At 44.8% G+C, this 26,734-nt stretch overlaps 1 protein-coding gene and 2 long non-coding RNA genes across 7 annotated transcripts in view; 1 reads left to right on the top strand and 2 right to left on the bottom strand.

The window, feature by feature from the left end:
- LOC310662055 overlaps positions 1 to 26,734 on the top strand; it is a 359,048-nt gene that overhangs the window by 117,675 nt on the left and 214,639 nt on the right. The gene's annotated exons all lie outside the window — the stretch shown is intronic.
- The window catches only part of LOC310661949 (acid-sensing ion channel 2), a 384,099-nt gene that overhangs the window by 227,038 nt on the left and 130,327 nt on the right, over positions 1 to 26,734 (bottom strand). The gene's annotated exons all lie outside the window — the stretch shown is intronic.
- Positions 15,310 to 18,524, bottom strand: LOC310662023. 2 transcript variants are annotated; one of them, XR_014504199.1, is made up of 3 exons: positions 18,256 to 18,524; positions 17,626 to 17,696; positions 15,310 to 15,673 (listed from the first exon to the last, which is right to left on the bottom strand). It is a non-coding gene; the product is annotated as an uncharacterized lncRNA (long non-coding RNA). The 2 variants fall into 2 exon arrangements; XR_014504200.1 differs by lacking the exon at positions 18,256 to 18,524 and adding an exon at positions 17,806 to 18,241.

Below are 26,734 nucleotides of genomic sequence, written 5' to 3'. Positions count from 1 at the left end.
TTTATTCAGGCCTGGTGAAGAATTATATGGAACTGTAAGGGAGTGGGTGCAAGTTCTACCTCTGCTGCACTGGAACTTGGAATACAAAGGGAGTGATGCTTCAGCAAAGAAAAAAGAAAAAAGCTAATGCTATTCTAGACTGCATCAACAGAAGTTTAATGTCCAGATGAATGGAAGAAATAGTCCTGCTCTACTCTGCCTTGGTCAGACCACACCTGGAATAATGTGTCCAGTTCTGGGTGCCACAATTTAAGAAGGATATTGACAAGTTGGAACGTGTGCAGAGGAATGCAACCAAGATGATCAAGGGTCTGGAAAACAAAGCCCTTATGAGGAATGGTTGAGGGAGTTATGATAGCCATTTTCAAATACCTACAGGCCTGTCACATGGAGGATGGGCAAGCTTGTTTCTTCCTGCTCTAGAGGGTAGGACCAGAACCAATGCATTCAAGTCAAAAGACAGTAGATTCCATCTAAACATCAAGAAGAAGTTTCTGACAGTAAGCGTTATTTGACAGTGGAATGGTCTCCCTTGGAAGGTGGCTGACTCTTATTCCTTGGAGGCTTTTAAGTGGAGGTTGGATGATCATCTGTCATGTATGCTTTAGTTGAGATTCCTGCAGCGCATCAGGACTTGCCAAGTGGGTGGCTCAGTTTGGGGGCGGCTCGTGGGCCATTTAAATGACCCCCATCAGCCACTTCTGGTCCATGGGACACAGGTTGCCGGCCCCTGGACTAGATTATCCTTGGGGTCCCTTCCAACTCCGCAATTCTATGATTCTAAGGTGTCAGGAAAGGGCCTTCACTCGGGGCCTGTAGCAGGCAACCTCCAGGCCCCTTATCTCCTGCATCAGTGGTACTCCAGACGAACAGACAGACAGGTTTACAAAGGTCAATGGTGCATTCTAGTTCTGAGTGCTGTCAGCTGCTCAATGGAGAGACACAGAGACCTTAAAGAAACCCTCTTTCTCTGAGGCTAATCTAAACAACTCAGGGGTTTATTCCATTTTCCTGATGTTTCCCTAACTGTTAATTTCTGAATTACACCTGAGCTTTCGCACAACATAAAACCCGCTTCAGATAAACTAATGGAATGCTGTGCATATTTAGTGCTCATTTCTGTGTTATTTGTTTCCAGGAAAAAAAACTGTCTACAGCCTCCATAACCCCAAAAAATGGTGGTGTAAAGTGATAAATTTGGGATGAAATATCAGCATCCAGTTCTTTCCTGCTGCTTTCATGGGGGAACAGAAGCACACATTTTTGGAAGGGGTGGGGGAGTAGCAATGTTGTCCTATGACATCTGTTGTTGTGTCACACCATGCCCATTGCTGTGAATGAAATTTAGCATGCCATGGCAGTATCTTGATCAGAAAGCCACAGTTCCATAATGTTTCAGGTTAGTAAATATAATGAGCTAGCATTATAACAAACTAACACAATATTCCCCACGTCTGAATGCACTCTGCCTTTTCTTATCCTGAGACCCACTGCATCTATCCTGTCTGATATTTGCCCTCTAACTTGTCTGTGACTGTATGTCCTGCTTCTGATTCTCTTTCTCTGATCTGATACCTAATCTCCAGCTTGTACATGACCCAAGCCTCCTGTCACTGGACCCCAAAGCAGAGGCTACAGTATCACCAGGTGAGGTGCCAAATCAGATTCCCAGCTCTGCGTCTGATGCTGGTTTTTCAGGGTCCTCTGAGCCCGAGGCTGACAGGTGAGAGCCCACCAAATTAGACCCTCCAGCAGCAGTGTTTGAAATGAATATTTTAGGCTGTCTTTTAAACCACTGATGTATCTTTTCCTCTAGTAAGTGGCATATAAACTTTGCTAAATAAATAAAATAAAAAATTAAGGGGCGGCAGTGTGGTGAAAAAGAAGACCTTCTTTTTCACCACACTGCCTCCCCTCTCTTCCATAAATTCCTTTTGGGGGCTCCCTGTCCACCCCCACAGCCTGCACAAACCTCTTGCCCTTGCTCTCAACTCACCCACAGCCTTGCCCCTCATTGTCTCAGTGTCCTTATTTCCCCAAAACATCCCTTCCTGAAACCTTCTCTAGTCCAGTTCCACCACTGTGGCCATCCAATGTACTCTTGCTACCTGAAGCGACTCTGCCCTTTTCCCTTTGCTTCTCCTTATACTTGAAATTCTCTCCAATCATACTTCTGTGCGACCATCTTCCTCATTGCCTTTCCTTTCCACAAAAGGTGAAAAAAATATTGTGATCATCCCTTATTAGTGCAGCTCCTATCACTTCTTGGAAAACAATTTGTATAGCAATTTTTGAAATTTGAATTCAAAATATCAAATTTTAAAATTTATATTTTAAAAATTCCACATCCCAAACGGCTAAATCTCAAATCTAAAACCCCCCGACGCCCGTGAGCAGGAATGTTTGCTAAAAATTGGAGAGAATGTTACTTTAATTGGAATGTTTTGCCCAAGAATATTGAATCTGCTGGCAAAACTCCCCCTCTCTTAAATTTAATCACTGCAATGCGTTGCGCCAAGGCAAGCCTTTCTCCTTCCTGGGCTCTGCACTCACAGCACGGTGCCACGCGATAGATAAGCATGTTGCATATCCCGTTTGCCTGGCTTTTAATTAAGCTGTCAGGCTGAAACAGAAATATCTCCTGGGAGGTGAGCAAGCGCTTCATGGCCATTTAATTTTTGTTTAGGATTTAAAACTCAAGCCTGTCCTGGTTGAAATTAACAAGAAGATTCCTGCTCACTGTCACTCTCAGTGATGAGATACTAATCACACGCCTTAATGAGAATGAAGAGTGTGGGGAGGCGGGAGGAAGAGAGAGAATCAAAGAGCTACATTTCACAGTATGATGTGGTTTCATTTCATTTCTTAGAGTTGTGAGGTTGTGGCAGGACTTGGCACCAAACTAGCAACACTCCGCTTCAAGATGTGTTCTGTGTTGAGCTTAATCTGGGGCAAATTTACCACTGAAACCCAGTTTCAGTGATGGAGCTCAGCCTTGAAACCTGAGGGTTTTCATCAGGGTGACTGCTGTTTGGAGCATGTGCATAATTTAATATGATTCCAGGGCCCATGACTGCTCAACTTAGGAACACTGGTTTAATGCATTAATTGAAATGTGTGTAGCAATAATAATAATAATGACAACAATAATAATAGATGCATGTGTAGAGAGCAGCTCCTTTCCACTTAGGGAATCGGGGAGGATGGTCACATCTACATCATACATTTCTTCTTCTTCTTTGGCAATCACTCGTAGCTGAGTAAGATTGTCTTCCATAAACACGGTTTTAACAATGAGTCCGTAAGTGACTATGGAGGCCAATTCTGGATCCACACCTCCTTTCACAGTGGGGACATTGGTTTCCATGCGGGATTTGATCACGGTGTGGATTTGCCAAGCGGGCCTTCCTCTTAGCACGTTTCTCCCTTGCGTCCTGAGTTCGAGTGTCTTTAAAGCCCATGACACCTTTGGTAAAGGCTGTTCTTCAACATTTAAAGTACTCTGACACCACTTAAACAGTCGTGGAGAATCCTGGGAACGGTAGTTGAGGGAACTGTAGGTCTGTGAGGTCAGCAGCTTTAAGAAACTGCAATTCCCAAGATTTTGGGGAGAACTCACAAGTGTTAAAGTGGTGTGAGAGTGATTTAGATGTGTGGTGTGGATGTGACCAGTGACTTGCAGGCAGACACCTCTGAAATGAAGCAATGTTCCTTCTTGGATGGCCAAGTGTGCTATGCTACTGAGGATAGTCCTCTATTTGAAGGACCTTCAAACAACAATCCTTTGTCCAGTCTAAGTCTGCCTTAAAGATAAAAAAGGAAGTCTGAATCTATTGAAGTGGCATTTCAACAGTTAAAACCTGGGCAGCAGACTGAGCAGAAACACAGCAAGACATCTGATCACAGCCTCCCATGCCATGGCAAGATATACTGCATTTCAATTTAAATTGTTGCAACTACTTCTAAATTTGCATCTATACATATAAGCTTGGATGTGCAAATCTTATGCAGATCTGTATCCTCTGTTCTTTTTTGGGGGGGGGGGTGGCGGCAAAAAGGTTCAGTGGCCACCCTACCACCTCTCCTTGCTTTCCCTGCTAGTTATTATTAAAGCATCAAGCTTGCTGCAGTTTTTGTTATCAGTGTCCTGCAGGTTACATGACGCATTGACAGGCTACAAATTGATGAGTCGACAAGTGGGAGTGAGGAGATCATACACCACAAGGACACAAATCATGGCATGAGAAGTTTACTCCCTTCTTCCCTGCAACTTCACTTCAGGAGCACATGGGCTGAGGGATTCATCTGAGGAAAAAATGTCTGCCAAACACTAGAATTCTGGGAAAGATTATGTTACTCGCAAATATGTGTTTAAAAGCCCTAATTTGTCTGTTTATTAAATGAAAAGCAGTCTCTGGGGAAGCCAGCAGCCTGTTTACTGAGCATTCATCCTGATTTGTGTACAGGGAGGTGAGACAGCGCCAGCTATTTATTGCACATTTGTCATGATTTGGTTGTGGGGAGGTTAGATTACGTGGCATTGAGCAAGTGTTATCCCACACTTTCCATAGCATTTTTCATCACTTTCCTTATCACAAAAAGTCTGGTCTTTGGGGGAAGTAGCCCTGTTGCACTCCCAAACAATGCAATTGTGCAACTGGAATTTGCCTATAAGACCTCATCCACACTTCTGTTTGCCCTGCAGCTTTCCTCTGGGAAAACCCATGAATTGGTGATGAAGCAGAATAAATGGCAACTGGGTTTTCTGCAGATTGCCATTTGTTCCAATTTAGTGCTAAATAGAGGGTTTTCCAAGGGAAAGCAGTGGTGCAAAGGCAAAACTGCTAGGACATGTGCCTGGGAAGCATGGGATAAGCAGAGGTGTAGATGTGCTCTTACAAGCAAATTCAGGTTGCATATCTATAATTGTTTGGGAGTGAAATAAATCTACTTCCTCAAAACACTGGACTTTCTGTGATAAGGAAAGTAACAGAAAATGACCCACTCAAAAGTGTCCTATGACTGTGAATGAAGAATTATTGGGGGTGGAGGGTGGGGAGGTGATACTTAACTTTTTCCCTACCACAATTTACTTAGTTGCCTTATTTCTGATGGGTGAGAAGACTGTGGGGTGTGGAGAAGATTCCTTTTTTTAGGTATCACAAGGCCCAGAATTCTACTAGTGCATTCTTTTCCCCCTCTGTCTAGATCTTGGCAGCTCAAAGCCTGAGTTCTGATTGAATAACTGCATCTTTTTGTTTACATGGCCAATTAGGGCCAAATTAATGAAGCATCAAGTGGGAAGAACACAACTTGCTCTCTCGCTGTAGTAGCAGCTCAGTACGCCCAGACTGCATATTTCTTTGGATTTTAGCCCCATTAAAAGTCAGTGGGACTTGCTTCAAGTAAACATGCTTACGACTGAGATGTTAGTTGAGCGTCTATCTGAATTGGGCTCAGGTAAGTCACAAACTCCATGCCTCTCCTAAGCAGCCCTTATGTAGTCATGAAATGGCCACCTCTGAATATACACAGCCACAAAGCCCAACCAGGTGCCCTCCAGCAGAGGTGGATTTAGGGGAGTGTGGCTGCTTCAGTCGCACTGGGCACAGAGCCGAAGGGGTACCGCAGGGGGCACCATAACTATGACGTAGAATGGAAGGCGAGAGGCAGGGAGTGCCAGATTTTGGTGTTGCATAGGGCACTGCTGAAATTTGAGACCCCAAAGTACGCCACCAAATCCAGATCTTGCTGGTTTACAACTCCGATCATCCCTGACCATTGGTTGGAGAGTTGGCACAGTTTGGGGCCGAGCAGGGACACGGGTGGCACTGTGGGTTAAACCACAGAGCCTAGGACTTGCCGATCAGAAGGTTGGCGGTTCAAATCCCCGCGACGGGGTGAGCTCCCGTTGCTTGGTCCCTGCTCCTGTCCACCTAGCAGTTCGAAAGCACGTCAAAGTGCAAGTAGATAAATAGGTACCGCTCCAGCGGGAAGGTAAACAGCGTTTCCGTGCGCTGCTCTGGTTCGCCAGAAGTGGCTTAGTCATGCTGGCCACATGACCCTTAAGCTGTACGCCGGCTCCCTCGGCCAATAAAGCGAGATAAGTGCCGCAACCCCAGAGTCGGTCATGACTGGACCTAATGGTCAGGGGTCCCTTTACCCTTTGGGTTTTTTGGAAGTTAGTGAGTGGCCCTCCTTGAGCACACTCACCTCCTCTTCCCTACCACTGTTACCACTCTCCATTCTCTTTCTCCCTCTCTGGGTGCAATCCACACTACCTCTCAGATAAAGGGAGAGAGAACAAGGCATGCAGAAGTTATTGCTGCTCTCTGCATTCACTGCTTGCTCACGCAGAGAAGCCAGATGAACAGGCAATAATACTGACAGGAGGAGGAGCAACAACAGGGAAAAAGGCTCCATGGATTGGCAGAGCCCTTGGCCCCATAATGGGGTTTGGTCCTAGGCAGCTGGCCAATGATGCCAACCTCTGACACCAGCCCCAGTTTAAAGGCCAAGGCGGGGGAATCTCTGAAAGAGTCTGAACTCCCTGCTAGCTGCCTTTTGGAACTTCTGATGTGAATTCAATACCTGACAGTTGGCAAAGAAGTGCCTGCAAATCCAATGCATCTGGCTTTGTGTGTTCTGCGGGCTTTTCATGCCTCCTTCCGATTAAGTTCCCCGTTAATCTACTGAGCCATTATTATGTTCAGAAAAGAAAAGCACAATTAAGGTGGTTTAAACAATGCAAACGAAAGGGGGGAGAGATCCCCCAGCCCTTGCAGCAGGGAAGTGAGGCAAAATGCCTAGGGTGATGCCGCAATGGCAAGCCATGACATATACAGCATTTAATTAATGGCTTTAAATAGGTGTGTATGGGAACTGTAGCTGGAGGATTCTGGAGCCCAGAACAGCTGGAATTAAATGGGAAAAGGAGAAGGAGAAGGAGAAGGAGAAGGAGAAGGAGAAGGAGAAGAAGGAGAAGAAGGAGTCATCAAGAGAGATTCTCCCAGCTTAGATTTCCTTCCGAAAGCTCTCCTAAATCAGATTTTTGCTTTGTATTTTTACCCCCAACTATCTCAGTTATGGGTGCTGTTCCGTGATTTGGGGCTTTAGGACACAACCCTATATCTAAGAGGCCTCAGCTTTGAGGTAAAGACTTGCTGTATTGGGGTTTCTGCTAGGGTGTAGTGGAAGCCTCGCTACACCAGCAGAACCTGAGATGCAACAGCATTGAAACAAGGCAGGAGGAACCCTCCACTGATGAAGATATGTCAGCACTGCAGGACAGCCAGAATGGAGTGGACTCACGGAAAGGTAGCAGAGAAGAGCAGCATAGTTATGTCACATGCCCTGTATTCCCCAGTTTATGGTGGAATTTGACAACAGCCCCAGAGTTGAAATGAGACTTTTTCATCTCATCAAGCTCATTGAGAGAAAGAAAATATTAATACAGCTGCCCTCTTGTTGACAGCTACCCAACCCAAGCCACCATGGTAAAGCATAAATCATGATGGAACTCAACATCCATTCATAGCAATATTAAACAATAGTAGTAATAATAACAAGAACTATCATTATTAAATTTATATACTTCTTACATGCCAAAATGCCTTCTAAGCAGTTTACAAATCTAATCACAGCACATCACCAGACCCCACAAAGTGAGGCTCACAGGGCACGTGGCTTATGGGACTTTGCCCTCAGGGTCTACACACAAAGGAGGAACTTTGATGGTGGGAAATAGAGAGGAAAGACCCATTTCCTCTCCCCCACCCCATCCTCCATTTCAGGGCGGCCATTAGTTTTCCCCGCTATGATGAGATATACTGTATTTTTATGTGAATTCTAGAAATTATTTGTACGCCTCTATCTATACATATAAATTAGCATGTGCAGAGTTCATTCAAATATTCTCAACTTTTGGGGTGCTGCATTTCTTCTTCTTCTTCTTTTGGTGATGTGCAAGTGTCCCCCTGACATTTACATAGTCTTAATCTGACCCAGGGGTGAATAAACTTGGGGCTTGAGGGATCAACTTTGTTTACTAGAAGTCCTTGGGAGTTCTGTCACCTAGAGCAGCCTTCCCCAAGATGTTTTGGATTGCAAGACCCATCATCCCTGACCATTGCCCATGCTGGGTGGGGCTCTTGGGAGTTGGAGTTCAAAACACTGGGAGGGCACCAGGTGTGGAAAGGCTGACCTAAATACAGGTGCAAAATAAATTTAATTTGTTGATGGCAAATAAAATTAAGGCACAAGGTGCCTCAAAACATACACACCACTCTGGAATCTGATTTCAGTCCCAGAACAAGTTCATTTTCCTTTCACATGAAGATCTATGCCTGGTTTTCCTCCAAGCTTCCTTTCTTCAGCTGTCTAATTTAGGGAGGAAAAACCTCCTTCATTGTCACAACTCTTAAACAAATGGAAGTCAGAAAAGTTTGTTGATGTACTGCGTATCACCCAGATCCTTAGATCAAGATCTACCTCACCTCACCCCGCCACAGCATCCCTGGAAGCTCTCTTTTCCAGCATTCTGGACCAGCCTGTTCCGTTAGGGCAAATGAAGCGCTGCCCCATCAACCTCCGTCTGCCCACAGTCAGCCCTCACTTGCCTGCCTTTCGAATTAACAACCAGTCCAGCTGGACTGATCCTGCTTGTCAGCTTTCCCCTCTGCTTTAGTCTCAGTGTTGCCCTTTGAGAACTCAGCAAGGAGGAGAACAGGGACAAAACCAGAATGAGTTGCTTCTGCCTGCCACTGGCTCTGGCTCTACCTGATGTTGGAGTCCCTGCTTTCTGCCCCACCAGTCTCAGTGAGCACCAGACCCCACTGATCTGGAGTCTGGAAGGTCCCTGGAGTACCTGACCCCACTGCAGGCAATTAGGCATTGAGTTTATATAGTCTGCATAACTTACTTTGTTGTTTGAAAGATTTGCAAGCAGCTTTTTTTTTTTAAGGGGTTGGTGGAACCAGTAGCCCTCCAGCTGTAGTTGGACTACCTCTCCCACCATCCCTGACTACTGACCATGATAGGTGGGGCAGATGAGACCTGGAGTGCAACAACATCTGAAGGGCGGTAAGCTCTCCATTCCGCTTGTTAAAAGTAACCTTATACTGAGTCAGACACAATGATTTATCTTGGCTACTCCTGTCAACAGGCCTTGCTACTCAAACCTCAGCAGTGGAACGGCTTGAAGGTGAAAGCTGTCCTCACCACACCACCCGCACTGAAGCATGCCAGGTGTTTTAATTCATTAAACTCTAAGGAAGTCCAGGACAAAACATGCATGGAAGAGTCTGCATCATTAGCAGCGAAAGAAGAGCTTTGCTCAGGGTGTTTTATCTCCCTGGCGAAACACTCTGAGACTGGGCTAATGAGGCAGTGACATGCCGACAGAGCGATGGGAAAGGTGACATGCAGAGAGCCAGGGAGATAAAACAGGTCAGCAGAAGACAGGGAAGGACCACAAGTTCATCTACGCACACTCCCTGCCCAGAAGCAAGACCACCCACCTGCTACTGATCTCCCTTCACAGATTAAGCTGTATTGATAATCCAATTACCCAACATGCCACAGGCACAGAGTGGGTGTATTGAAAAAAAGGTGTGGTGTTTGGAGAGAGAGAGAGAGAGAGAGAGAGAGAGAGAGAGAGAGAGACAGAGAGAGATGGATGGATTCCTCCCTCCAAGTTTTGAAAAAGTTTGGATGTCAAGGGCTATTCATGCCAGAAGTGGCAAAACTTTCCATCCCTCTAGGCCAGGGACAGGGAACCTGATGCCCGACAGAGGTTGCCAGACTCTAATTCCCACCAACCTCAAACAGCATGGCTAATGGTCCAGGATGGTGGCCGTTGTAGTCCAATAACACCTGGAAGGCCACAGGTTCTGCACCACGGCTCTAGACAGTGGTAGTCACAGAATCTCATTCAGGGTGCCTTCCCTGCTGGTTGCTTTCCCATCAAGGCTTATTTCTTGGTGGTCAAACAGTCAGTGATTTATTATATTATTGAAATGTGTATCTCTGCATGAATTTTGTATTTCTATATGCATTGAATTGTGGTAGCCTGCTGCTCTAAGCAATAAAGATTTGGCTGGCCCTCCACAGTGAATCAAGCCCCGCCCTTAGCAAACAAAATAAGAGCATTACAAAGAGCACAGTGGATCAGCCTCTCTCTCTATATTCATCCTCCTCTGTTGGTCTTGGAAACCTGCCTGGAAGGAAGGGGCGGGGGGAGAGACAACCCCAAACATTTCTACCATGTAAGCTGAGGCCGCAAACCTGGTAACATCCACTGGATTGAGGTGTCATGGTATAAAACTTAATCTACCAACAAGAAACGTAGTCTACCATAAAAGCAACAGCGCCGGTGGCAGATATACAAAACCACGGGCGCCCCATGGGATGATTTAACGTTCTACAAACAAGGAAGCGGCAAGCCTGTGCTCTGCCACAATGCGCAGGGTGACAAGGGCCATGATTACACTGCAGCCAGCCAGGCGGAGAAACACACAAAATGCACGTCCAACTGCAACAAGCAAGGCCCCTTGTTTTCTAAAGAGCTAAATGCAGTTCTTGGAACTAATACGAGGAGGTTGTGTTTCTGATGTGGGGGCTATGAGGACGCAGGAAGGAAATCCAGCACTAGGCTGGATTCGCTGAACCCAGTGCAAAATTGTACCGTGATGACTACCCAATATCTCAACCAATATTTCCATGGTTCTCAATATATTTTCTTAAGGCCAGAACATTTTTCCTTAAAGTGGGGGACATTTTTCAGTGCAAGGGCCTCACTCTCTTGTGAACAGCCTTCTGGGGGCGGGGGGCGTATGTGTGCATGCCAGTGGTGGGTGGAGCCAAGGGCCACATTCACACCATACATTTAAAGAGCAGATACCACTTTAAGCAGCCATGGCTTCCTCCAAAGGGTTCTGGGAGCCGTAGCTTGTTAAGGGTTATGAGAGTTGTTGGGAGACACAAACCCCTTTCCCCCTCCCAGAACTGCAGTTCTCAATCCCTTGTCATAGGGAACTCTGGGAATTGTAGCTCTGGGAGGGGAATAGAGGGTCTCCTGAGCTCCTTGGGGGAAACAATAGAAAATGTGTACTGTTTCAGCACAAGGAAGTTCCACAGAATTCCCCATTCATGACATATTTACTTCCACTTGGTAAAACTAGGGCAGGGTGTGAATTTTTATTAAGACTAGTAAATTATTTCTATTATTGTTATTACCACTATGTTCTGGTAAAAAGCCCTCCCAGGGAAGCTTGCATAAGAATGTAACAGGAATACACAGAAAGAGTCTGCCTAATGGTCCATTCAGCTCAATATTGTCTACACTGATTGGCAGAAGCTTCCCAGGGTTTCAGGCAGGGAGCATTCCCAACCCAACCTGGAGATGCCAGGGATTGATCAAACCTGGAACCTTCTGCATGCAAAGCAAATGCTCTACCACTGAGCTACAATCCTTAGGTATCATCAGACTATAAAAATACAATATCAGTAACATGCTGTCACTTAGGACAGTAGTTAGAAATATCTCAAAGTTCACCACCAAACAGTCCACAAAATTTCCATAAGGGTGGTCATGCTAGCTTGCTTCAACAAAAATAAGGCTCCTTAAAGGTAAATGCTACAATCCTGCACATTTTTGCCTAGGAGCAAATGCTGCTGAACTCGGGAGCTTACTTCTGAGCAGACATACATAGGATTGCACTGTAACAAATTTATTATGGCATAATATTTTTTGTGGACAATATCTGACCACGAGTATTGCCCACTACATTTGATTACATGGATTGCGGTCCACAAATGTGGATGCCATAATAAACTGCAGTCCATAAAATATCTCTGTGTGGCCATCTTTTACCCAGAGGATGAGACTGAATGAAAGGAGAACTTATTTATGATGAGGAGAGCTGCTGTGGTTTATATGAAATAGAAACTGCATTTATGAGCGAAATACCAATATTGATGTTTCCAGAGACATTTCTAAAGTGCGAGAGATTAACGCCTTCTAGATCAATAGGAATATATGCAACGTCGGGGCTTTGCTCTGTCGAGTTGTGGTGTGTGGATTTGAAAGCAAACAGGAAAGGTGGCCAGACATATTTGCCCTCATTTCTCCCACCTCCCACTTCCAGAACAGATAAAGGGCTTAGCCATGTTGCTCCTGCAAAGCATACCCTCAGCCACATTCTCTCTCATCATCTACACAGACGAAGCTCTATAGCAGACACATTTGTGGAATAGGCTGCATATCCACCATACTTTTAAAGCACAGCCTCAAAGAATCCAAGGAATTGTAGTTTGTTAAGTGTGCTGGGAATTGTAGGTTTGTGGTGGGTAAATTACACTTCCCAATATTCTTTTTGGGGGAGTGCTGTGCTTTAGATGTATGGCTTGTACACAACCACAGATGGAGAAGGGTCTTTGTATGTGGGTGGAGAAAGGTAGGCTTCCTAATAACAGAAAGCAGGACAATTAATACATAATGTAATGTAAAAGCTATACAAAAATCACAATACACTGTTATCAAATACAGTTCATTTGTACTCATTCATAGTTTATTAGCCCTCACAATACCACATCAAGGCTGGTAACATGAGCTGGACATCAGATCTGCTTTGTATGCTCTGTAGTTTTCCACGATTAATTCTTTCTCAAAAACCATGTCAGGCTATTAATGAGCTGTGTTCCAAATCTGCTTTTGATATTCCATACATCTACTTTCCTGTGGCTCCACCAACATAGAATACTTTGTTATATTAATTAGTCTCCTATTTATTGCCAGCTAGCTCCCTGCTTTGTTAATTCTGGTTTATAGCCTAGGGAACCCTATTTTTCGCTACCGTTATTTCCTTTCAAAGGAAAGGGAATGCCTCGCCTCAGAAGTCTGTCAAGGAAAACAGGATGCGGATCAAGACAGATTAAGGATGAAGACAAACAGACACGGCTCGAGTGGTGCACTCATTGTGGTTCCATGCTCACCCTTTATGGACAGATGTGCAAATTTTCAAACTGGATCAAACTGTTTCCCCCAGATTCTAGGAGAAACTGGCTGCACAGTGTGCCTATTGGTTGGCCCTTGTAGCAATCACAAATCCAACCCACCCACCCAACAAAACAATGTTTTTAAGGGCTCATCCACACTTTACTTGCCCCATGCCTAGAAAGCACAGGGCCAAGTGGTTTTCTGTTTATCACACTACTCTTTACTGCTGAATTGGGTCCAACATCAGTCTGCATGACACTCAAATGATGCTCTGATTCAGTGGTAAAGAGCAGGCTTTGTGGGGGGAAAACAGTGGGGCAAACGGATGTGTGGATGAGCCTAATTCACCCACCGCTAATGGACGGGCTTTTTTTTTTTTTTAATGCATGTTCAAGTGGGTGAACATTTCAACACAAAATTAAACCAAGGCTCATGAAAGCCAAAAGCCTACCCAAATATTGGGGATGGAGTGGAAAACCATGCCTGAGTCGCAACCAAGTACATACAGTGGAACCTCGGGTTACGTACTGTCCTCCTTACGAACGCTTCAGGTAACAAGCTCTGCTAACCAGTAAATGGAAGCTCCTGGTTGCAAACTTGGCCCCGGGATGCGAGTGGAAGTTGCGCGGTAGCGGCAGGAGGCCCCATTAGCGAAAGCGCAGCTCATGTTAAGAACAGTTTCAGGTTAAGAACGGGCCTCCGGAATGAATTGAGTTCATAACCGGAGGTACCACTGTATGTGAAACAGCCACAGAAGTCAGAGCCAAGCAGAGATTGCCCCACAGCCAAAAAACCTGCAGCAGTTCTTGGGGGGGAAGTACATTTGTCTTTATCCTAAGGCAGATAAGAACTCGCAGTCAGGAGGGAAATCAAGGAAACATAAAGCACAAACCAATTCCTACAACCTCACTGAGGGAAATTTCCCCCTAGTAGATATGAGTACATTTGTTATACTTTACAGCAGGGTGTGGGGGGAAGGCAACATTATTGGCCATCCTTGGCCAACCCTCCAGGAGACAGTATGCCAGCGGTGGGTGTGCCCACTCACACTGCTGGGTGCACACCCAATGGACACTGGCACAAACCTCTTAATGCATTTTTAATTTTTTAATTTTTGCTGCCACAAGCAAAATCAGTGAGGTCTTAGGTGGGTAGGGGTTTAGGAAAAACTGCTACAAAGACCAGATTGAGCACTCAAAGTGGTGGGTTTTTTTTCAGGGGGTAGTCAAGGGTACCAGCACCTCTTTTTGTTGTTGTTAAAAAGTGTGGCACTTACTGTAACAACTTCATGGTGAGTACCGGCACCTATTTTTCGGGGGGGGGGGAGAAGCACTGGTTACCCCTTGCTCTAGATTTAAATGCCTGGCCTTGAGGGGAACAGAGAAGGGCCTATTCACCCCTAAGACTGTTGCATTCTCAAATAAATCAATAAATTGTGTGCTTACTTGGTAATAGCACTCTGCAGATGTTCAGAGACATTTCCCCCTTTATTATTATTTCCCAGGATCCAGTGTTGGGGCCTTGCATTGGAAATAACTTCTACAAGTAAGCTATTGCAAGAACTGGCTCAGATCCAGCCCTCTGGGGACAACTGTTCTCCAAGACTTGCTAGGGATGCTTTTTCACTTAAGCCTGGATGTGAAGGGGCTGATCTTGCTTAATGGAGATGGACAAATACAGTTGGACATAACTCAGGGGTGGAGCATCTGCTTCGCATGGAAATGGCCCCCAGTGCAATTGCCGATACCTTTGGTTAGGTCTGGGAAAGGCTCCTGCCTGAAACCATGAGGGCTACTGTCTGCACTGAATTAGATGGACCAATGTTCTGACTTGGTGCTAGAAAGCTTTCTGTGTTCCCAATAATGAACTGCCCCACCAACCCCAGTGTACATTTCCCATATTCCTACCTACCACCAGCCCAAGGAGTGGCACTACCTGCCAGCGTCTGCCCCCTTATTATCAGTGTTGCTGTTTCAGAACACAGCAGGGAGAAGGATGGGGGCTAAACTAGAACCAGTTGGTTTCTACCTGTCATTACTCTGGCTCCATCTACTGTTGACCTCCCTATCTTACACCCTACTAACCCCAACAGGTACCAGCAACTACTACAGTGCACACTGGGGTTTCCCCGTTTCCTGCCGTTTGTAATTTGTTTGTACAAGACACCATATATCACATTGATTTGTATTTGTGTTTGATAGCAGCACCTATCCTTTTTCTTTCTTCCAACCTCTCTCCACCCGGACTCCAGTTAGTAAACTCAGTGATATAAACAGAAAGACAGTGTGTAGATTTGGGAGGTGGGCTAGATAGGTTTTTTGATCTTGTCTAGCTTTATGATTCTGCATTTGAGGGCTTGAGTCCTGGCATTGGGGTGGGTGGGTGGGTGGGGAGAAGGATTACAGCCTTGGTGAGATCCCTGATCAAATTAAGCCCTCTTGAGAAAGGCATCCTGATTCACAAAGAATCGAGAAGGAATGAAGATCAACATTTTCTCTTCTGGCTTTCCCCAAACTGACACCACAAGGGAGGGAGGGAAGGAGTGGGGAAGAAGAAAAAGAGGAGGAGGAGCTGAATTCATTTTCTTATGTCTCAGAGATGGGCCTGTGGGTAAGACTGACAGCTTTAATCTTCTCTTTTCTCTTCACTGCCTTCGTTTTCTTGCCCTCTTTTTCACTGGGGATAAAATAGGATTAGAAGTTGCTGTGAAATCTCGCAAAAAAAGGGAAGAAAAGGGCTGTTGGCGGGATGGACCAGGAAAGCACAAGCAAGCTTCACATTGTTGATTGCAACAACATCTGCAGAATGGATAATGTGGGTGAGGGTGGTTGGCTCCCTAATATTCAGGTTTCTCTAGGGGGCAGGGAGGGGTTCACTACCACCCTACTGCTGTGCCAAGTAGGGTGCAAGCAGATCCACTAGACTAGTCAGGATGCCTGGCATTTCTGTGCATGTTTAATTGCTTCGGACCTAGCAGTACAGTGCCTGGGTTAAATTTAAACCCTGGAGTGGACTGATGGGGGAAACCCATTCTGTAGATGGTTAGGTACAGTATTCACTTCCTTCAAATGGCCTGACAAGGATCCCCACTCCACAAAGGTTCACAGCCACACCATACTTGTAAAGCACTTGAACAACCCAAATAATCCCGGGAACTGTAGTTTGTGCTGGGAATTGTAGCTCTGTGAGGGGTCTCATCTGCATTTTATTAAGTGTCTCCAGTGCTCCATCTAAGTCACTGTCCATAACCTCCAAAGCCCTATATACAGCTTGAACTCTGACCAGATGAGTCTTTTTTCTTCCCTTTCTCCACTTGCAGCCTTGGAAATTGATTATGTATTCCTTACTATAATGGTATTTATATATTTGTCTTGATTTATCATGTTGTAGATGTATTGTGTTATGGAGTACGTAGGTGTTGTATGTTATAATCCACCCTAGGTCTTCTGACAAAGGATGATATACATACATAATCACAATCTCCCCAGCTCACCCCCCTGCCATTTTAAACAATAAGCACCTATCTGGCTCTGAATCTACATGGATAGATAGACAGGCAGGCAGGCAGGCAAGAAGGCAGGCAGGAAGATAAGCATCAATTTGATGGGTGGGAGAGGAGTACTTTTGGCAGGAAGGAAGGGGTCCCTCTTCTCATCCTCTACATTCCAGCTGTGCCTTCCTTGCCCCTGTGCTCAGAACTTTTCCTCTCCTGCTTCCATGAGCAGCTCGCATCCTGCATCCTGCATTGAGGAGCGTGTTCCTGTTAGCACCAAGGGCAGTGAATTATGTCACCACATAAGGTGACTGAGCAGGAGGGAAATGGCAGCAACAGCACCTCTAGCAGGGACACCCTTAGGGCGTAGTCAGCAACTGATTCATAGGAAGGGTAGTCTAAGGAGAGGAGGAGGGCAGTGTCAGTCAGTCCAACTGCTGCTACTACTTTCCTACACTTCGCTTGCTTGCTTGCTTGCTTGCTTCTCTATTTGGAGGTATGTTTTTTTATCCAGATCTTCAGCCAAAAAAAAAAGGGGGGGGGGCTGCCAGGTATATTTTTGCAAATAAGATCACATCCACACCATGTGTTGAAAGCAGTCTTATTCACATTAGCAGTCATGGAGAATCCTGGGAACTGTTATTTGCTAAAGGTGCTGGGAATGGTAGGTCTGTGAGTTCTGCACCCTTAACAAAGTACAGTTCCCAAGATTCTTGGGGGGTGGGGATCCATGCCTATTAAAGTGGTATAAAAGTGAATCGTGGAATTGTAGATTTGGAAGGGATCCCAAGGGTCATTTAGTTCAACCCCCTGCAATGCAGGTATGTCAACTAACACATCCATGACAGATGGCCATCCAATCTCTGCTTAATACAGGCTTTCAATATGTGGTATAGATGTGATCTATTATGCAATATATATTGCATCACTGAATTCAAAATGTGTTCTGCCAGCCCTGCTGCATTTGGAGCAACACTTGCTCATTTTGCTGAGTGCGGCCATCGACGTCTGTCTCAAAGCCTTACCCTGAAGGCACCATGGCTACCTAGACCATTTTCATCAGTGATGCCCTGAATTGCTTCCGGTCTCTGGCACACCCATCTCTCAAGGTAAAAAGGGGCAGATTTGCACTTACTTGTTCTGACTCCTGGCCCTGAAGTCCTTCCCCTCTCCCTATTGACCTTGCTACTTGATCCAGGGTGAAATCTAAAGCCATAAAACCCAGGATAGAGACTGTTAACGTCTTCACTCATGCCAGGCACATCCACAAATATATGCTAAAAGCAAACTCATTACAATGCTTCATAATAACTACCATGCTTGAAGGTTTGTGCTTGTAGATGTATATCTTTATCATACTGCGTTGTGCTTGTAGATTTATATCTTTCTTATGTTAGGGTGTTTGTAAATTCTTAATCCAGCAATCTTCTATTTTGCTTAGCTTGCTGGTACAGGAGTTGGCATCCTGGAAGGTCTTGCTTGGGAAAATATTGCTTAGGTTTTGAAAAGCTGCCCTGAAGTTGCTGGCAAAGGAGGAGCCAAAGTATTTCAAGGAGCTTGGATTTGCTACATAGCCGCTCAGGCTTTTGAAAGCTTACCTTAATTAATTAATGACCTAGGTTAGAAAACTTTTGTGAACATGAAAGCAATTGAAAGGAACATCTCCATCTATGGGATCATATCCTAAAGTGGAAAGGAAGGACACTGGCCTTCTTGTGAACATAGGTAACTTTAATATGCAAGATGGCAAAGAGCAATTTCTCACTTGCAGGATAGCCCCTGCGTTCTACCAAGTTTGTTTTATCCAGCTCCTGAAAACGAATGCAGAATTAGAGGCTTTCTCAATGAAGTCTTTCTAAATGATCAGTGTATAGGTCAAGAAATATGTAGCTGTTGCGCCTTTGTGATGTGAGCTGCATGCATCTTCGCATACTTTTGCTTCAAGGATACTGCAAGGATTCCTTAGCCCTCAAAAGGAAACATATTGTTCTGAGGAGAATTCAATTATTTCTCTAACTGGTGGAGACATTGCAACATGGGATGCTGTGTTGAATACTAGGATTTGCACACATGTCACAGGCACCTATTGAACAGTGCCTGTGGCATCGCCAGTGACATAACTCTCCATACCTTGTGCCCGTGATTGGCTTGAAAAGAAGTGGGTCTGAAGCTGACCAGAGCCCTATTCCCACTTTACTCATGTGTGGGGTATTAGTGCGCATACTTTGAAGTAGGACCACACTTTTAGACCCACCCTTGACACCATGTATTCTCCTGCTACAACCGTGTGTTATGTGCAGTTGTCTGTAGAGAACCCTGAGGGCGTAATCTCCTGTTGACATTTAGGAGCTCTGCATGATGGGGACATCCAGTTTTTGAGGAATCCAGGTTGTATGGAGCCCCGCTACATGAACAATTGCACACAACATGTGCTGCTGCAGAGAGAAGATACACTAGGGGCAAGACGAAAACTGCAGCCCAGCTCCAAGGTAAACATGGCAATGCGCTACATGTGAATAATGTGAGAACAGGGCTTTTGTCTCAAGACAGACAAAGTGTGGAGAAGCTCCTTGACAGCTTCAATGCCAACAGTCTGAAACAGGATTAGCTAACTTGGAGACCTCTAGATGTTGGTAGACTACAACTCACATCATCCATGATCATTGGTTATGCTGGCAAGAGTTGATGGGGATTGCAGGGCATGACTCTGGTCTAAGGCCTGATCTACACACACAACAGAATGAGGCTCTAACTGCTTAAAATAAGCATACTAAGGCTCAAGCTTACCTAGAAGTTGTACTCCTGAAATTAAGATCTATAGAGGCTGCACAGTAGCTGCACAGGACACTCAGTACATTCTTAGACTCACTCTTGACATATTATCTCTACATGTGTTCCTGAGCTAACACATGTAAAAATCATTTGATCATCCTCTCTTCTCCCCAAACATGGTGAGGAGAGATTAATATTCCAATTAGAAATGCAATATCAATGGAGGAGATTCACATATACATGTGGAAGTGGAAGTTTTCAGCAGTGTGGACTGACTAGCACCTGCCTACAAGCCTCTAACATGCCCTACCAAAGGACCTTTCAGTTTTCATCCAGATCAGATGGGTTCAGACCATTCACCCACAGGACAGTTCCTGGCATTTCAAAATTGATCGCCTGCTGTTTGCAGACAAATTAGAAGGGTAATCGACGAGCAAAAGGAATGCCAATGAGCTCAGCATAAACACTCAGCTCTTTTCAGGCCTGGATAGATCCGTTCACAACCCATTTCTGCTGAAATATTTTAAAGCCAAGGTGGTTCCATTCACTTCAATGGAACGCTGGTGTTTTAATGGTGTTAATCAAGACCAGCAAAAGATGTTTTGGTGCCTGTCAAATGGCCCCACACATAGGGTGCATGCAGCTGATAATTTCCCCCCTGCAAGCCTCAAAGTTCTATTATCCTCGTTTGCAGCCTCCAGGAAAACTGTTTCCAGAAGCAAGTACTCTACAGGCCAGAACTGTCTCCTGTCTCACTGTCAATAACAGTGTTTAAAACCTCCTAGCTGGGTGGATCATGGTACCCTGCTTCATGGTAGGGGCTGCTTCAAGAATGGAAGTGGATCTCTTATTTGTATAACCAATGGACTTTAGGGCTGGGATTTGGACAGGAAGATCACCAAGCAGCATTGTCTTTGTAGACCTTGCTTAACTTTTCTTCCCTAAGTAGCATTACACCTCCATACTGATTTGTTTGCTGATTTGGAATCCCTCCCATCACTGCATCTGCCAAAACGGAAGGGTGAAATTCAGTCCCAGACTCTTCAGAGGCAGATATCAGAAGCAGAATTTAGTTCCACACCTCCTGTATCCCATAGAGGTATGCAGAGGTTAAGACACAGACGCTTAGCGATGCGAACTGAAATGGACACCATCTTCTTAGCCCTTCATCCATAGCATTCCTTCTCTCCCACCAATAGTTCTGTGAATATATTAATGCCAAAATAAATCTTTTACCTGCTCTAATCCTCCCCAGAATCCACCACTGCCGATTGTGCTGTCAGTCACATGTTATAAGTTTTGTATTTGATATCTGGTATTCTCCATTCAAGAACTGACATTTGACAGAAGGTAGCTGTGCTGTCATTTCAATACACCTCTATCAAACTGCTTCCCTAATTGGCAGGTGAAAGCTGAGTTTTAGGAGGCTAAAAGACTGAGGCCTGGAGGAACTGCAATTCCCCCACATCTTTGCTGTATGAAAAATCACAATTCTAAAGTAACACATTGGGGGGGGGGGCGTAGCCTTTCTAGGATTTCTGAGCATTGGGGCAGAGTACAATAAAACACAGTTCTACGACACTGAGAAATTAGCCAGTCTAGGAATCCTGTGAGGCCCATACTCTATGGCAAAAGCCTCAGGTATGTGCAGTGCATGTGATGCCTGCATTTTTTTCCCTCATCATGCACTCTAGGTGCCCTTTATCCCTAAAGTGCAAGGTCTGGAGCAAAGAAGAGTCTTCCACGAGTGGCACATATTATAAGAATTCTAAGGTGTCACAAATAAAATGAATGTTCATAAGTGCACAAGGTAAACACACAGACATAAGTACCTGAACCACGTGTCTGAAACAGTACAGGAGAGCAATCCTCAAAGGGTTTCAACAGATAATTGGACACTGCTATCCCAATAGCCTATTGAGGGTGAAAGAGGAGAGTGCAAAATATGGTCTGAAGCTCAGCATCAAAAAAACGAAGATCATGGCCACTGGTCCCATCACCTCCTGGCAAATAGAAGGGGAAGAAATGGAGGCAGTGAGAGATTTTACTTTCTTGGGCTCCATGATCACTGCAGATGGTGACAGCAGCCACGAAATTAAAAGGCGCCTGCTTCTTGGGAGAAAAGCAACGACAAACCTAGACAGCATCTTAAAAAGTAGAGACATCACCTTGCCAACAAAGGTCCGTATAGTAAATGCTATGGTTTTCCCAGTAGTGATAAAGAAGGCTGATCGCCGAAGAATTGATGCTTTTGAATTATGGTGCTGGAGGAGACTCTTGAGAGTCCCATGGACTGCAAGAAGAACAAACCTATCCATTCTTAAGGAAATCAGCCCCGAGTGCTCACCGGAAGGACAGATCATGAAGCTGAGGCTCCAATACTTTGGCCACCTCATGAGAAGAGAAGACTCCCTGGAAAAGATGCTGATGTTGGGAAAGATGGAGGGCACAAGGAGAAGGGGACGACAGAGGATGAGTTGGTTGGATAGTGTTCTCGAAGCTACCAGCATGAGTTTGACCAAACTGCGGGAGGCAGTGGAAGACAGGAGTGCCTGGCATGCTCTGGTCCATGGGGTCACGAAGAGTCGGACACAACTAAATGACTAAACAACAACAACATCCCAATAGCCATCCCTGAGCAACCAGACTCCATTCCCTAAGGGCCAAACTACCAATGAAATTATTCTTACAATCAGCAGCTTTGTGAAAAGTTTTCAAACAAGTAAACAGCAAGGGAGGGATATGGATGTGCATGTGGGTGTGGGTGGCTGTGCATTCTGAATCTTGACCATAATAGAGGACAGAATGGGGGGAGCATTGCCACCATTGTCATGATCTCAGTCCATCATCCCACCTGCTATTTATATCAGGAGCAAAGACCCTCATTGAGCCTCAGGAGAGCAGGCAATCCTACTACCTCTGTACTTTCAATAGCTAACGTGGCACTAAACAAAGTTCAACAGGAACAGGTTTTTCCATGCATGGAGAGGCAGCCACCCCTACTGAATTTCTGCCTTTTACTCAGCTATAAATGAGACAGAAGCCGTACTGAAGGGAAAGATGGTAACCTGCCTGAGTACGCTTTGACCAATCAGTCTCTCACAACAGCCATATCCCACTTTGCAAAGTTGTTAATGAAAGTAAAGAACAGAACGGCACTTTGTGTGTGGAAGAATGCCGAGGAACTTGTAAAAACAATTTATTATATGTTCCTCATTTCTGTTGCTTCTATCCCATAGCCACAGCAGGAGGCTCTTTAATTACAGGGATTAAAGTCATCGCTGAGAACGCAACTGCTAATCAAACACTAAACAATATTAATGAGCCTGGCAAGATGCCCAGAATGCGGTTTAAACTGAAGGGTAGTGGGGCAGTTTCTACCAGGGGGCCTGGAATCAAACATGGCAGCTGAATGAACTGGCTTTCTGTCTCTGTGAGTACTCTGTGTGGGAAACTGTAGTCAAATATAACTAGCAAGCTTAGGACTAGTTAATGCATGAAGGGGTTAAGACCACAGAATTGTATTCCTAGACTCAGGTCATGACCCCTCACCTCTGATGAAGAAGGAAGTGAAGCTTCTTTCTTCATTCTCTTCCACCATATGAAACCACTCAGGCAACACGCCTGGGCTTGACTGCTTCAAACCCAGACTGTGTGGTTAAAAATATTTTTCTGTATTTTGTAAACTCAATATTTCTACCTGTTTTCTTCTCGCTGCTACATGGAATAATGAATCAATAGGACCTTTGAAGTTTGTAAGTACAGCAAAGCATTTAAAGTTACTAAATGGTGTGGTCTATTCATTGCAGGAAGGATAGAAGGGAAGTGGTGTAAGTAGATTGGAATGGGATATTTGAAAAGTCTAACAGCCTATTATTCTCATACTTCTATGGACCCTCTCTTGCTGCAGAGTGTGTTCAGCTCCAAGCTTTGGATCTAGGGATCCAGCCAATTCTTTTATTAATTACCCCACATGGGTGATCTATATCTGTTTTTCTCCCCACACTCCGTTCATCGACTCTTATAACTGTATTGTAAATCTAAGACCTGCCCAATGGTGTTGCATTTCTGGGATTGTGATACTTCAGAACCCAGGAATGTATATTTGGAATGTTCTCTCATGTTTAAAAAACAACAGCAAACCCAGTCCTTCACACATATGAAGAATTAGCATGGGGGAAGGCTAACCTACAACCCTTATTCCTGAAATGTTAGCATTCTGTGGGCAGGGAATTTTTACTGTGTGGAGGAACCAAATGTGCAGAACCCATTCATTCTCTGAAATGGTATCACCCCAGTAGAAAGGTTATATGTACCATGTGCTCTTTCTGAACATGTAACTTGACCTTAAGACTTGCTGTGCCAGGGAATAGAAACAGGGGCTTGATTTTCCACAAATGCATCTCTTTGATTTTGAAATTAAATGTATTATATTTGCTTTACTTTTATCATGGGTCAACCAACAGGGACTTGTGGGCTAATAGGAAGAGGCCAAGAAATCAAATCCCCCTTTTTGATATTAACAAATGATGGCAGGCAAGCAGGATCTTTGAGCAGCAGTCTCCTGGTATCAACAAGGTCTTGCTCCTTGCATCTGTACTGTTTTGTCTGTTTCATTATACCTTGAATTGTGCAGGGGAAGGAAGCAGGGGTAAGGGGATGAAAGCTGTAAGGTGGATCTTAACATGAACCTGGGCTTCTCTTTCCCCTAAAACCCATCCATGTTGCAACTCAATCCTAGAAACATGAAAACTTTCTACAGACCAGAGTGTCTCTAAGTATGTTCTGTCTTTCTTTCATTGTGGTCAACCATATGACCAGTTTGCCTACTGTACTTAGGGGAGATGCATCTAACCCAGGGCTCTGACACCTGTTCTAGCCCCAGGAGAGAGAGAGAGAGAGAGAGAGAGAGAGTTTGTGTGAATGAATCAGGACTGAACCCCATCACCCCCTTTAGAAATTATATAGTGCTGTGCGGTACGAAAGGTGATTGGGCTGTTTAAAAACTGTGCAGCACATTCTCTCCTTGCTGTGCAATCAGGAGGTATCTTGTTCAAGCCCTGAGGTGCCTACAATTCACAGCAAACCAATTCAGCCAAGTGCCAGAATTTTAGATTTGCAGCGCAGACCATGCCAGGTTCCTACATGTCCCTCTGCAACACTTGGGCCTTCTGACCACAAACATCCTTTAGCTTGCTTGTAGAGCTGGGAGGGATTAAAGGAGATAAGAATGTAAGAACTGCTGTGCTGGAGAAATCAAAAGCTCCATCTAACCCAGCACGCAGTCCCCAGCAGTGGCCAGTCACGAGCCAATGAGAAGTTCACAAGAAAAGCCTGATGGAGAAAACCACTCTCTTTCCCACCCCCATTTATCCTGAGCATCTGTTCATCAGAAGTATTCAGCCTCTGAGCCTGGACAGTCTATTCTTAGCTATTATGGCTAATAGCTATTACTAGACATATCCTACATGAATCTGTCCAATCCTTTTAAAAGCCATCTGTGCTTATGGCAATGAATGCTGCAACTTTGTTGTGTGTTGCGTGGGTGGGGGGGAAATATTGCCTTTTGTTTGTCCTGTACCTGCTGCCAATCCATATCACTGGAAGGCTTTGAGTTTTAGCACTTTAAGAGAGACTTTCACTTTTGAGGACGGAGTGGCCAGACTCTAAATGAGGCCGCACCACAGACTTACATAATCACACCTAATACTTGCCTCTTTATTTTGAGTTCCTTCCCTAATCTTTCATACTGAAATGGATTTGCCTTTTGAACTGCTGCAGCGTCCAGAGCTAATGTTCCTGGTAAGATTTTTTACAGTGGCCACCTGTGCTCCCACACTGCCTCTGCTCTGCTTGAATATTTATGCCACCGGGGGTGCATTCAGACATGGCAAATATTATGTTAGTCTTCCTGATTTTAATGCCAGTGGTTCTGTCCTGTTCCTTTCACACTGCCCGTACCTGTTGCATTATGGAGCTGTGGCTTTCTGACCAACATATTGGCATGTCACACTAAATTTAATTCACACCAAAGGACATCTTTGGACAACATCCTTACTCCCTCACCCTTTCCACTTCTGTTTCCCCATGAAAACAGAATCATATGTTGGTATACCACATCATATTTCATCTATTTACTTCTGAACTTTTCTGGGTGGATAGGGTTGCAAGCAGATTATTTCTGGAAACAATTAACACGGAATGAGTGCTAAGCTTCAACTATATTCCACTATATTTCCAGCTTTTACATTGTGTGAAAGCTAAAATATAATACAGGAATTATCAGTTAGTAAAACAGAATAAATCACCATGCAAATGCAGCTGAAGGATCTTTAAATATATGGTGTGGACATTGGCAAATTGGGTGAGATTTTGCAGGACCCAGGTAAAAGTTGCACAGTTCAGCTTTCTGGGAATTTATCATTTTTTAAATCAGAGGCTCTGCACACACCAGGCACATTTGAAGCACACACAGCTAAGAGTTCTGGGAACAGCACTTTACACGCTTACAATTCCCAGAATCCTTAGGAAGCTACAATTCCCTGGATTCATGGAAGGGGAGTTTGAATGTGCTTTCAAAGTATGGTGTATATGTGGCCAAAGAGGGGCCGAATAAGATTTCAGAGGGTTGGGGGGGCAGTATTTCAATGCTCTGAAAAGCTCCTTCTGTAACAAGCAGACGCAGATCAAATTTCTAAACCATGTGAGCTGTTGTGCAAATTTGCGTAATTGCAGGAATTAGCTTTGTTGTTACCATATTTGGACTACCTCGTTGCAAAACAATGATTTATTTAAAAATCCACCATATTGTATATTTACAAGGATTTGCAATGGTTTAAAGCAGCAACTTCAGCACCCCTGCATCCTGCGCAACACTTAGCACATATTCGGCACAGTACGAATGCTAACTAGGCACATGGGAAATCTAATGAAGAATGCTATTCTGCAGGTCCCTTTGCTAATTCTGAGTGGCGGGCTTCAACAGGAAAATCCAGTTACCATTCTGAAGTTGCACAAGGTTTGTCTTGCAGGTCAGCTTATTAATTATCAATTTCTCACTGTCAAATGACCCCCTTTCACACATGTGCGTTTTGTTCGCAGTTGCAGCACATCATGGGTTTTGCTGTTCTGAGGCAGCGTAAGCAGTCAGCTGTCCTCAGGCGTGTGTGTTTTGGTGATAACAAGATCACCCTGTGAGAAGAAACAGGAGAGGAAGGCAGGCAAAAAGTACCTCCTGCTTCAAGTGGAACTGTCCTGTCCCTGTGGGAAAGAGCAGGAGAGTGAGGGAGGTGAGTGAAGAAGACAAAAAAGCCAGCAGAGGGGTCATCACAGCCTGCTCTTGCTTCAGCTGACTGTCCCCTTTCCCCATAGGACCATCTCCCAGCAACTGCCCTGTGGAAAGGAATATCACATGTGGGCTTCTGCTCCAGTGGGACTAGTTGTTGTTTTTTAAGGTGTGTGGTTCTTGGTTT

The sequence above is a fragment of the Podarcis tiliguerta genome, assembly GCF_965153285.1.
Source record: "Podarcis tiliguerta genome assembly, chromosome: 13".
NCBI classification, from domain to species: Eukaryota; Metazoa; Chordata; class Lepidosauria; order Squamata; family Lacertidae; genus Podarcis; species Podarcis tiliguerta.
Note: the sequence above shows the minus strand (reverse complement) of the source record. Positions and strands in the feature narration are given on the sequence as shown.